This window comes from Malaclemys terrapin, unplaced genomic scaffold, assembly GCF_027887155.1.
Source record: "Malaclemys terrapin pileata isolate rMalTer1 unplaced genomic scaffold, rMalTer1.hap1 H_1, whole genome shotgun sequence".
Taxonomy (NCBI): Eukaryota; Metazoa; Chordata; order Testudines; family Emydidae; genus Malaclemys; species Malaclemys terrapin.
The window spans coordinates 189,281-202,192 of record NW_026530195.1 but is presented as its reverse complement, the minus strand read 5'-3'; the positions used below and the strand labels follow the sequence as shown (position 1 = coordinate 202,192).

The following is a 12,912-nucleotide window of genomic DNA, read 5'->3' as shown; positions in this document are numbered from 1 at the left end:
CGACAGTCCCCTTGTAAGGTCTCAGATACGGGCCACCGGCAGGCAGCTCACGTCCTGGGATGCTGACAGATGGGGGCCTCTGTCCCCTCAATATCCCATCAATGATTTAGATAATAGCACAGGGAGGACACTGATACATTTTGCAGATGATACGAAGCTGGGAGAGGATGAAAGTGCTTTGGAGGACAGGATTAAAATTCAAAATGATCTGGACAAACTGGAGAAATCATCTGAAGTCAATAGGATGAAATTCAATAAGGACAAATGCAAAGTGCTCCACTTAGGAAGGACCAATCAGTTGCACACATACACAATGGGCAATGACTGCCGAGGAAGGAGTACGGCAGAAAGGGATCTGGGGGTCAGAGTGGATCACAAGCTAAATATGAGTCAACAGTGTAACGCTGTTGCAACAAAAGCAAACATCCTTCTGGGATGTATTAGCAGGGGTGTTGTAAGCAAGACACGAGAAGTAATTCTTCCACTCTACTGATTAGGCCTCAACTGGAGTATTGTGGCCAGTTCTGGGCGTCACATTCAGGAAGGATGTGGACAAATTGGAGAGAGTCCAGAGAACAGCAACAAAAATGATGAAAGGTCTAGAAAACATGAGCTATGAGGGAAGATTGAAAACATTGGGTGTGTTTAGTCTGGAGAAGAGAAGACTGATGGGGGGACATGTAACAGTTTTCAAGTACGTAAAAGGTTGTTACAAGGAGGAGGGAGAAAAATTTCTCTTCTTAACCTCTGAGGACAGGACAAGAAGCAATGGGCTTAAATTGCAGCAAGGGCAGTTTAGGTTGGACATTAGGAAAAACTTCCTGTCAGGGTGGTTAAACACTGGAATAAATTGCCCAGGGAGGTTGTGGAATCTCCGTCATTGGGGATGTTTAAGAGCACGTTGGACAAACCCCTGTCAGGGATGCTCTAGATAATTTGATTTAGTTGGGGATTGGTCCTGCTTTGAGCAGGGGGTTGGACTAGATACCTCCTGTGGTCCCTTCCAACCCGGATACTCTGTGATTCTGTGACTCTAATACTCAGTCCTGCCACGAGTGCAGGGACGGGACTAGCCACCTCGCGAGGTCCCTTTGTGACACCAGGGTGCGAGCTGGACTTTCAAAGAGCAGTGTCCCCTTAACTCTCCAGCCCAGAGCACCTCTCCCATGGCTCTGCCAGTGACCGGCAGCCTCTTCCGGGCCTTGCTCTCCCCAGCCATTAGCCTGTGACGGCCCAGCCAGCACAGATACACAGGCTCTGCCGGCCCCTCCAGCACCGTGTAGAGGGAGACGCCCGCACAGCCCCCAGCCCCAGCCTTGCCCCCGGGAATGTGCATCTTGCACAGGTCCGGACCCCCCTGGGTCAGTGTACGCTCGTTGATTAGTTCATCGTCCCATCGAAGGGTAACGGACGGCACCAGCCGTGGTTAACCTGAGTCGAGATTCCCCAGACGCGCCCGTCAGAGAGAAAATATTCAAACGAGGTGATTACCTAGAGACAGACCGATCTGAAATGATTGTAAGTGACCCAGCCCAGCAGTCAGAGCGGGTTACAAAAGAGAAGGAAAGGGTAAAGCCGCAATTGAATTCCTGAACTTTATAAGGCTGATGGTTCCACAGGCCGAATGGATGGGCCCCCAGACGCTGCCGTACACGTCCCAGGCTGTCTCCATTCAGCGGGGGCCAGTCCCCAGGTCAGCCATGGAGCTTTGTCTTTCCCATGTTCATGCTGCCAGGCAGGGATAGGGGTGGAGAGGGGACCAGACGCCTTTGCCCGCTTTTCACACTGTGCCGGGTCACGGGCTCAGGCATCCCTGGCCTGCGTGAGCTGCCACGTGTCCTTCAGGTGACTGGTAAATTTCTCGTCTACACCTCTCCGATGAAGCAGTTAACAGTGTGTCAACCCCTGTGCTCATTCCTAGTGTCTCTGAAGGGCGGGTCGGTGGGCGTCCCCCAGAACGACAGCGTGTTTCAGTAACAAACACATAGCAGAACCTTGCACCTCCACGTGCGACGACTCTACATACATTTTAGCCGGACAAGGAGGTTCAGCAAATTATGACTTTTCAAATGAGACCTCACACGGCATTGTTTGTACAAAACACGTCATACCCCTACAGCATTGGGGACTGTGGGCTGGAGGGTGTTACCTGGGGTCCAGCGGGTCGCGCCCTTCCAGGCTTTCCCCTCTGGGATTCTACGGTGAAAGGCTGGTCTGGCTGCTGGGGGGACGGGAGGAGGGCAGCAGCGAGACCGATGGGGACGGGGGCCTTTCCCCAGTGCCGGCTCCTGGCAGATCCTCCAGCTCGGATCTCCCAGCCTGGTGCTTTGCCGCTGTGGCCCTGCTCGTTGCCAGCGGCCGGGCGGCCTCAGGGCAAGTGGTGCCTGGGCCCTCACTGCCTCCCCGGGCCCCCAGGGTGCTGCTGCATCCCTGGGCTCCCCACCCCCATCACCACAGGCCCCCATTTCCTCCCCTGGCCCCCCACCCACCCCTCCATGCCAAACTCCCGCTGCCTCTCTGGGACCCCCACCCAGCCCCCCGTGCCAGACTCCCGCTGCCTCTCTGGGCCCCCCACCCAGCCCCCTGTGCCAAACTCCCGCTGCTGCCCTGAGCCCCCCACCCAGCCCCCCATGCCAAACTCCCACCCACCCATCCCCCCAAGCTGCTGCTGCCTCCCTGGGCCCCCCACCCACTCCCCCATCCCGCACTGTTTCCCCAACCCCATTGCCCCAAGCTCCCTCTCGCAGCCCTGGAGCCCAGACCTGCCCTGCTTCTTGCCTTTCGACCCCGGCGCTCACCCGTAAAGCCCATCAGCGGATCAATCCCCCATGGCTCCTGGCCCCCTGGCACTGCCCCAGCCCCCCATGTGGCCGCCCCGTTCTCCGTGTACACCACCACGTACCCACCCCCGGCCGGTGCTCCCCGCGGTGGCTCCCGTTCAGGCACTTGGGGGAGGCCCCGTACTGGTCGATCAGGCACCGCTCGCTGAACCTCGCCAGGTCTCGGCTTCTCACCCAGCCGTAGTAGACGGCGTCTTTGATGAAGGACGCCTTCCTCTGAGGCCAGTCCACTGCCTTGGGCCCCGTGCTTCGGAGATAGGGGGACACCGTTTCAGTGTAGCCAATGTAGAAATACTTCGCACGGCTCCAGAAGATCTCCAGGATTTTCCTCTCCAGCTGTTCACACGACAGCTCCATTTCTGGCACCATCCTCCGGCTCCTTTGGCCACGCCGAGCTTAGCCCCAGGGCCCCACGGCCTGCGTCCAGCCGGTGACCTGCACGGGAGAGACACGTCCCCTCCCAGCCAGGCGTAGCCCTGCCGGCCCCTGAGCGTGAGCTCCCCGTGCCCCGCGGTGACTCAGTGAGCAAGGACAAGCCCTGCTGGGGTAAGCAGGGAGCATGGAGCTGGGTGGGGGTCGATGAGCAGCGTCTGTGGGTCCATCACGGCCCGGGGGGAGGCAGGGCTGGAACCCGGCAGTGTAGCCATTCGGCTGGGGCTGGAGCCTGAGCTCTGGGACCCTCCAGCCCCACCTGAATATCTGCGCTGCACTTGTACCCCGGCGAGCCCGAGTCAGCCAGGCCGGCCGCGGGGGGCACCGCAGCGCAGAGACGCCCCAGGAGCCCAGCGCTGGAGCCTGCCTCCGACTCCAGTGTCTGCCCGGCTCAAGAGAGGGCAACAGACTGGACGGGGCTCAGGGAAGGGCCACGGGAAGGAGGTGAGGGCCGGAAAACCCGCCTGGCAGCCCGACGCTGAGGGAGCTCGGATGTGGAGCCGGGAGGGAGGGTGAGAAATGACACGACCAGGGGTGACATTACACCAACCTCTGCTGTGATTTGTACACGATACCCCACGAGGGGTGTCACCTGGCACAGGAATCCATCGAGGATACCAGGGCTCGCCCCCTGACAGACGTGCGAACCCCGCTTGAAAACAAACCCTGTAAGGCAGGGAGCGACCTCATTGGGGTTCTTCTCTTTCTCTGACTCCCTGCCCAAGGCCGGTGCTTGGAAACACCCGAGAAACACGGACTGAAGTGGGGACAAGGGTTGAACCCAGGCTAGAAAGATTCCTAGCCTGGGAAAGTGAGACCTGGAGTTTTAAGCTGCCAGGAAGTGCATCTGGCCTTCAAGAGTCTCGGCAGCCTGCCTGAAACAACGTTCGGGGGAGTTTGCTACAGCTCCAATTTCATTACTATTGTCAGCTTAGATTGTGTGTTTTGTTTATTTCCTAGGTGTGACCAAGTGAGGTTTTATTCACCTTGTTGTGTTGCAGGTGAGTCTTACTGTCCTGTACTAATACTGTGTGTGCCTCGGTTTCCCTGGGTGCTGCTCCAGTGCCTCGGTGGCGGGAACTGGGGGTGTGAGTTTTGCTGGAAATGAGGCTGCTGGGCTGTCTGCACGTAGGCGATGGCCGATGCCCTTTGTAACCTAAGAGCCAGGAGGGGGGTGCTACCGGTGACGCTTTGCCCGGGAAGCAGGACAAACGCCACACGGGTGGGTCAGAGGCCAGGCAGGGGGGTCCAGGGCAGTCTGCTGTGGGGGACTCGGAGGGGGGAGTCCAGGCTGTCTGGCCCGGGGTTCCCCCAAGATGGACTTGGCTGAAAGTCACTGATTTCTGTGCTAACAAGCTCTGTGCTACCCAACAAACCTTCTGCTTTACCTGGCTGGCTGAGAGGCACGTCTGAGTGTGGAGTTGGGGGGCAGGCCCCCTGGCTGCTCCCCCAAGGGGAAGTGTGGGTGGGAACAGGGATACTGGCTGCTCCGAGGTCAGATCCAGGAAGGTCGAAGCCAAGGAGGCTTTTTGCCCTTGCCAGCGAGCTCTGAGGGGGGTCGCGCCGGCTGGGACCGGTGCCAGACGCATTCACGTGAGAAATAAGGCACAAAGATTCGGCGGGGAAGGGAATAGGCAGGTGCTGGTGCTCACTGGGGCTGGGGCAGATTCTCCCTCCTTCACAGGCTCAAAACTCACCGCTCGAGCCCAGCCGGGAGCGATGGGGCCGGGGCAGGAATCGCCAGGGAGAGTCTCTGGCCTGGGTCACACAGGAGCTCAGACGGGATGGGCACCACGGGCCCTGCTGGCCTCAGCGTCTGTGAAACTCCAGTCTCTGCCCAGGACCCAATCCCCCCACAAACACCCAGCTCTCCCACCACCCCAGAGACCCTTGGCAGCCCCAACTCTGACCCCCGCCCCCTGCCTGGACTCACCCAGCCGCGGGAGGAGCCGTGTTAGCGCCGTGACCATTCCCTGCTCCGCATCGCTGCTCCCAGCGCCCGGCTTTAAACCACATCGGGCCCCGCCCCGCAGGGAATCGGCGACGCTTTGTTTGCACACGGGCCGGTCTCTGTCAGGTGCGTTTGCTGGACGACAGACCTGTTCCTCCACTGTTTCCAGGTGTTCTCCTGTATGGGGCGAGAGGCCCAGAAGTGACGTCTCTCCCATCCTTTAGAGCCTTTCCCTTGGCGAGAACGAGCTTGTTTTAAGCTAAGTTCTCAGCCCCGTTTGAGGAAAACAACAGGTCCCAAAATGGAGTTTGGTGTCACGTGGCCTGTCCCACGCCCTGCAGAGTCATAGCCACCATTATCCACCGGTGAAGATCTGCCACGGTCCATTGTCTTTGCTGACGGGCCGTTAGTCGTCTCTAGGATAATTATATTCAGCAAATCAGTTTTGTGTCTGAAGCTCTGAAAACGGACTGTCTCTGTATCTCAAACGTGGTTCCACCTGGGGACCGCGCACGGGGCAGACGGCTTCCAGCCCAGACAGCTGGCTGGGACCGGCCTGTTCAGGGCAATGGGCCATTAGGAAAAGCAATAGGCCTGAGGTGAAGCGTATCCCACCTGGGGAGCCTGCCTGAGAACGCCCCAGACAGCCTGGGAGCGAGGGCCGCCATGGCTCCGCGGGCGTGGGACCCACACGCGTCACATCGGCAGCAGCGCTGGCTGGGTTGGTCTGAACGGATGATCAGCGTGTGCATGGGGCTGCCTGGAGAGACCACGGGGACCCGCGACCGGCCACGGACACACAAACTTCTACAGGAAGCAGGGGGGCAGCCAGGGGACCAGACTGGGCACGCAGGCTGGGGGGCCAGAGAGGCAGGGATGTGGCCCCCATGGGCGAAGACCCCATTAGCCCTGGATTGCAGGTGATGGCGAATAAATGCCACCTTGTGTTGCTGACAATTCCTGCTGGCTGCATCGTTCCCAAAGGGGTAAAGTCTCTGGCGGGGTCTAAATCCATCTGGACTCGCTGGGGAGCCCTGTGGGGACGGACGCATGGGGGAGCCAGAGGGCCCAGCTTGGGGGTGTGCGGCCACAGAGTGCGTCGCCCTGGAGCCCCAGCTTGGCCAGACGTGGCTGCAGAGATCACTGGGGAGATGGTCTGGCTGGAGCTGTGCGGAGGGCCGGCTGGATGGGCCCCAGGGCCCGGCTGGCCTGAGGGGCTCTGGGCCTGTGTGCGGTAGGGAGAGCTGCTCCCCACCCGCAAAGACACAGTGACTGGCTATCTCAGCACCTGCCCTGGGGGGTGATTCCCAGCAATGCTCCTGACTCTGACTCCGCTCCTGCAAGCCACCCTGGGGGGAGAGGGCGGGGGGGCCGACACTTACCAGGCTCACGCAGTGAGTCACCGGATCGGCTCGCCCAAGAGTCCTGAAGGAAGTGAAATATGAAATTGCAGAACTACTAACTGTGGTTTGTTACTTATCGCTTAGATCAGCTTCTGTCCCAGACCCTTGGGGGATAGCTCATGTGAATCCGATTTTTAAAAAAGGCTCCAGAGGAGACCCCGGCAATCACCGGCCGGTAAGTCTGACTTCAGTACCGGGCAAACCGGTTGAAACTATGAGCCAACGTGGTTTTAGTAAAGGGAAATCATGCCTCAGCCATCTACTAGAATTCTTTGAGGGGGTCGACAAGCACATGGACATGGGGGATCCAGTGGTCAGAGTGTGCTTGGACTTTCAGAAAGCCTTTGACAAGATCCCTCACCAAAGGCTCTTAAACCAAGTAAGCTGACAAGGGCTAAGAGGGAAGGTTCTCTCATGGATCAGTAACTGGTTAAAAGACAGGAAACAAAGTGTGGCAACAAGGTTAAAGGATTTAAATATAGGCCTCTCTGTTGTAAGAAACAGAGCAAGTGTCGTGCTAAGTCTTAGCCTAATATCGCGTGATCTGTAGAAGCAGGGCTCACGTCAGAAGCGGGTGGGAAGACAGCAGAGTAGAGTCAGCGTGACCCAGCCTTGAGATAGCAATGTTTTGAGAACAGAAGTGAGAAAATACAGGAATGGGCAGGACAGAACATAAACAAACTGCAGATGTTTGTGATTAATGCAGGCCACTAAACTGTATAAACGCTTGTGTGATATTGCTTGTACTTTGAAGAAACCGAGGCAGAGATGCTCTCTGTCAGCTGTGTCCTTCCCTTGCAATTGCATGTCCTCAATGAAGCTGTCTCCGACTTTGTTGCTTCCAACCTGAGAGTGGAGTTCGTTTCTTCCACAAAAGGGTAGGAATAAATGGTCAGTTTTCAGAACGGAGAGGGGTAAACAATGAGGTGACAGCGCCCCCTTGTTCCCTCCAGGGATCTCCAGCGAGTCCAGATGGATTTAGACCCCGGCAGAGACTTCACGCCTTTGGGAATGATGCAGCCAGCCCGGATTGTCAACGGCACAGGGCTCCGGGCGGCCTTTGCAAAGCAAACTGGTGTTTATTCATCCCCTGCAATCCAGGACTAACGGGGCACACACACAAGAATAGGTCAGGGATTTTTTAAAAATGTATTATTACAGTTTGTAACTAATTCGGGGGATTGTGTTATTATTATTATTGTTGTTGTTGTTGTTACTTCTTGGTATTGCCTCCCCTTAGCAGTGCCAGTTTCATGAAAGAAAGAAATAAAGCTACTCTGTAATATCGACAAGTGCTTAACAGCAGCTAAACACAGAACGTTAGACACTGCGCAGATGATGGGCGCTTATTTTCAAATTGTATTTTTACTTATATCTGTAAAATAACAAAATTTGTGCAAAAGTGACTGCGGTGCCGTGTCTCATACCAATAGCAGTAATGGAGTCAGGTGTTAGTGAGTCACGTGCATGATTGTGATCGGTAAACAGAAATGCCAAAATAATTAGAAAAATCAATTCCTGTTCTTAATACCAGAGAAAACCCTTAATCGCGGACGTTACAATGAGGTCAATATGTTTTTAGTGGAGTGACTAACCTGGAGTAGGTAATAGCAGGAACAGAGCGTGTCGGTGAGAGAAAGCACCAGAGCTACCGCTCAGCATGTGACAGCCGGAGCCGGGAAGCCGCCCGCCAGGCAGAGTTCCTTGCTCAATTCCGGGCCCAGACGCGGCTGGCTTTTTGGGCTGGGTTCTGAGTTACCGAGTGGCGTTACGCAGACTGCTAGCACGCTTTGTGCAGCTTTTAATCGTCAGCTCCACTTACAATAATTATTTGTTCATCACATGTTATAAGTAGCGGGTGACAGGTTCTGGGTTTGGGGGGTTCTTCCGCTTTTTGTTTTTTGCTTTTCATCCTCACTCCATCTCTGCTGCGCGCACACACACAGATCTAGGGGGAACTTTAAAAGCCTTTAAAAACCTTCCTTGGTTGGCCCCGAGGCAGGTCCGAATTGTGTTTATAAACAGGGTGATTAAGAGAAGAAAGGGCTCTTAGGATGTTTCCTAAAGTTAAAGGATCTGTTCCAAGCTTGGGGAACCGCAAAAAGTGAGTCACCGAAATGATAGAAAGTAACTGAAGATTTTTCTACAATTGTTTCAATTGTTGGGTTCAAGAGGTGTTAACAGTTACTAATCTCACACAAAAACAACAAAGAGTCTGGTGGCACCTTAAAGACTAACAGATTTATTTGGGCATAAACTTTCATGATGCATCCGAAGAAGTGAGGTTTTTACTCACGAAAGCTTATGCCCAAATAAATCTGTTAGTCTTTAAGGTGCCACCAGACTCTTTGTTGTTTTTGTAGATACAGACTAACACGGCTACCCCCTGATACTTTAATCTCACACAGGACGTGCAGTGGATCCAAGCTACCCGGATGTCCGGAAGGGTTTGGATCCAGTTCCACATGGGAAACTATTTGTTACATTGAAGAAGAGGGGGATTAATAGGAGAACTGGAAGGTGGGTAAGGAACTGGTTGAAGGAGAGACTACGATGGGTCACACTGGAAGGTGACCTGTCAGGCTGGAGGGAGGTCACTAGCGGAGCTCCTCAGGGATTGGTCTTGGGACCAACCTTATTTAATGTTTCGTTACTGACCTTGGCACAAAAAGTGGGCGTGTGCTAATAAAATCTGCAGGTGACACAAAGTTGGGAGGTGTTGCCAATACAGAGAATGACTGGAATATCCTACAAGAAAATCTGGACGACCTTAAGTATTGGGAGTAGCCGTGTTAGTCTGTATACAAAAAAACAATGAGGAGTCCGGTGGCACTTTAAAGACTAACAGATTTATTTGGGCATAAGCTTTTGTGGATGACCTTGTAAACTGGAGTAATAGAAATGGGATGAAATGTAATAGTGCAAAGTGCAGGGTCCTGCATTTAGGGACTAACAACAAGAATTTGTGCTATAAACTAGGGACGGATCAGTTGGAAGTGACAGGAGGAGGAGAAAGACCTGGGCGTGTTTGTTGATCACAGGAGGATGACTAGGAGCCGTCAATGTGATGCAGCCGTGAAAAAGGCTAACACGGGCCTGGGGAGGATCAGGTGAGGTGTTTCCAGCGGAGACAGGCCCAGGAAGTGTTAGGATATGCTGGTGGAGCTGGTGGAACGATCTCAGCTGGAGCACTGTTTGTGAGCAATTCTGGTCTCCCAGAGGTTTTTACCCACGAAAACTTATGCCCAAATAAATCTGTTCGTCTTTAAGGTGCCACCAGATCCTTGTTGTTTTGTAGATACAGACTAACACGGCGACCCCCGACACCAGGGACCCACAGACACCAGGAGTCAGAGACGGCCCTGGTGGCTGCAGTGAGGCTCTCCGAAGTCAGGAGCCGTCCTGGGCCCAATCTGAGTGTGGTGGGCTCATTCCCACGGGTTCCCGTGTGTGTCCCTTCTCTCAGACACGGCCCCTCAGGCGAGTGACGGCCCCCAGCTCTGGGCCCGGGCCGGCCAGGACATCACGCTGGTGTGCAGGGCCCGAGCGCCCCCAAAAGCCGACCTGCGTCACCTGCGCGTGCACTGGCACCTCCTGCGGGAGCCGGCGGGGGGCTCCGTAGTGCACAGCTACCACACGGGGGCCGACCAGCTGGGAGACCAGGCCGAGGAGTTCAGGGGCCGGACGCAGCTCCTCCTACAGGGGATCCTCCAGGGGGTGGTGGCCCTGAGCCTGACCGGTGTGCGGCCCTCGGACAGCGGCACGTACCGGTGCTTCATCATGGACAGCCAGGCTGACAGCATCATGGACATCGTCCTCCACGTGGCAGGTAACCGCTTGCACCCAGATCAGGTGCGCACGCTCCTTGCAGGCTGGCACCTGGGCCCATCCACAGGCGCGGTCTTGGGCAGCAGGGTCCGCAAGGGAGGGTCTGGCTCTGCAGATAAACAGGGCAGCGGGTGTTACCCGCACAAAACTCTCTGTCGCAGACACTCTGGGACACCTCACCTTTTCCCAGTCCCTCGGGCTCCAGGCAAAAGGCACTGAACTTTACCCCTCTGAGGCTCCAGGCTTTACTCCCCCGTGGGCTTCGGGCAAACCCCCTTTCCCTGTGGGCTCAGGGCTTAATCTTTTGTGGGTTTACGGGGTCTTTTACCAGTGAAAGAACCTTACACAGTAATATCCTACGTAACGTCTCTTTATTAACAATCCCCAAACCAGACGGCACACGCTACGCAGACAACGCTCACCGCTCCCAATAAGGCAGGTGAACTTTTCCTGCTGGCCAGTCAGGATCAGGTCCTCTGGGGGATTCCAGTTTCCTGCACACTGTGATTGGCAGGGCATTGAGGTCTGGCAGCTCTGATCTCTGGGGCTGTGTCCTGGAGTTGCTAAAATATCACTAACCAATCCTACCATAATGTAAAACAATTCTTTACACAATCATACCCCACCACTTTCATTGTTTTACACCTTACCAAATTAGTTCTGCAACGGACAGAACCCTACAAATAAACCACAGAGACGTGGGAACCGTAAAGGCAAAACAATAGAGACGTAGGGATTTCACTGTCACCACTGTTGGTAAGTGGTTCCCGGCCAGAAGGAACATTCTCTTTAAAGAGTTTAAGGTCTGTTTCTTTACCTGGCGGCGGTGGGTGCGATGAGGACAGACGCGCCCTGTGATCCGCCCCATATCACAGGGCTTTGATGTCGTTTGGATGGCACATGAGGCCGTGACTTCCTGCTTCCCGGCTGCTGGCTGCGGTTCTGAATGGAGCCAAGGCCGGGCAGGTGGCCATGTCACCTGGGGCCCAGAACATCCCGTAGCATTAGGGTGACAGAGGCCTGGGGTCCCAGGAGAGGGTGGGGGCGGTGGCCATGATGGTGAACCTACCTCTGCAGCCTCTGCCTGTCCTTCCTCATCTTCCCCCCGAATCTCTCTGCCAGGCCCCCAGAGGGAACGGTGCCTGGAACAACCCAACCTGTCCTGATAGTGTTCCCCCATCCAGCCTCATTTCCAACACACCCATTTCGGTTCATTGATTTCTGGTCCCCCATGTCTCTCCTGATCCCGACACGGCTAAGTCAGTCCTTGCGTCTCCCTGCCGTGCTGCTCCCATTGGTTGTTGCTGGTGTGGGCTGGGGGCGCACGGCGTCAGCTCTCACGCCCACGGTCAGGGCAGCGTTGTCAGCCCAGGTATTACAACACACCCCACGTGTTCCCTGCACTGGCCGGGGGGACCCCAGGAGAATTGCACTGCGGGGTTGGGGGGCGGCTCATATCTCACACTGTTGGTAGTCCTAGATCTGACAGGCCCAGGCCAGCCCCCCACATGTCCCAGACAGGAGAACCTCACCCAGCAATTCCCGTGTTCCTGCATTTATGGATCTCTCCTTTCCCAGCCCCGTACGAGCCCCCCCAGCTCGCCGTGCTCTCCCGGGCTGGGGGGAGGCTGGCCCTGCAGTGCCGCTCCGCGGGGGGTTACCCCCAGCCCGAGATAACGTGGCACGACGGGAACGGGACCCGGCTGAGCCAGGACGAGCCGGTGGAGCTGCAGCGGAGCAGACAGGGGGCCTTCGAGGTGCGGAGCAGCCTGTCGCTGACGCCCCGCCTCAGGGGGTCCGTCTGCTGCACCCTGAGCCACCGGCCCCTGCAACAGAACATGAGCGTCTGCGAGACCCTCCCAGGTGAGCGGGGCCGGGACGCTACCCACAATCCCCGGGGGCAGACGTGGGCGGGTGTCAGCGCTGTGGGGCGAGAGCCCCCTTCCCCCGCGCCCCGTCGTAACCGCTCACTGGGGTTTGGGGTGACAACTTAACCGGATGCAAGCAGAAAATACCACCCCCTCCTCAGGCTGGAGGTCGGGGTGTGACGAACTGGGCCTGTTCTCACTGTGGTCTGTGAATGCTGACAGGGGAGTGTGCTGGGATAGTCTGCATTGCAGGATGGGATCTGCCCGAGGGCGCCCGAGGGCGCATACCTGAGTGTGTAACATGAGAACCCAGGAAGGGGTTGAAGGGGAGGCGACTCCTTAGCCCGGGAAACTGAACAAAGGCTGTGGGAGGGGTCGAAAAAGGAGAGTGCGGGAAGGAGGCTAGAAGGAGGCTGGAGAGATGGCTGGGAGGCAGAGATGGCTCTGACCCCCCAAAGGGGGGTGGGCTGGCATGCCCTGGGACCCCAAGCCGGACCTAACTGAGGGGGGCCCTGTTGTCTGTGCCTGCAAGACCTGTCTTGGACTGTATTCCTGTCATCCAAATAAACCTTCTGCTTTACTGGCTGGCT

At 56.4% G+C, this 12,912-nt stretch overlaps 2 long non-coding RNA genes across 3 annotated transcripts; one reads left to right on the top strand and one right to left on the bottom strand.

The window, feature by feature from the left end:
• Positions 1-3,859: 3,859 nt before the first annotated feature.
• On the bottom strand, positions 3,860-10,483 carry LOC128829652 (uncharacterized). The gene is made up of 3 exons (XR_008443370.1): positions 10,395-10,483; positions 5,206-5,400; positions 3,860-3,938 (listed from the first exon to the last, which is right to left on the bottom strand). It is a non-coding gene; the product is annotated as an uncharacterized LOC128829652 (long non-coding RNA).
• On the top strand, positions 6,725-9,116 carry LOC128829651 (uncharacterized). 2 transcript variants are annotated; one of them, XR_008443369.1, is made up of 3 exons: positions 6,725-6,801; positions 7,580-7,755; positions 9,035-9,116. It is a non-coding gene; the product is annotated as an uncharacterized LOC128829651 (long non-coding RNA). The 2 variants fall into 2 exon arrangements; XR_008443368.1 differs by lacking the exon at positions 6,725-6,801 and adding an exon at positions 6,918-7,005.
• Positions 10,484-12,912: the final 2,429 nt, after the last annotated feature.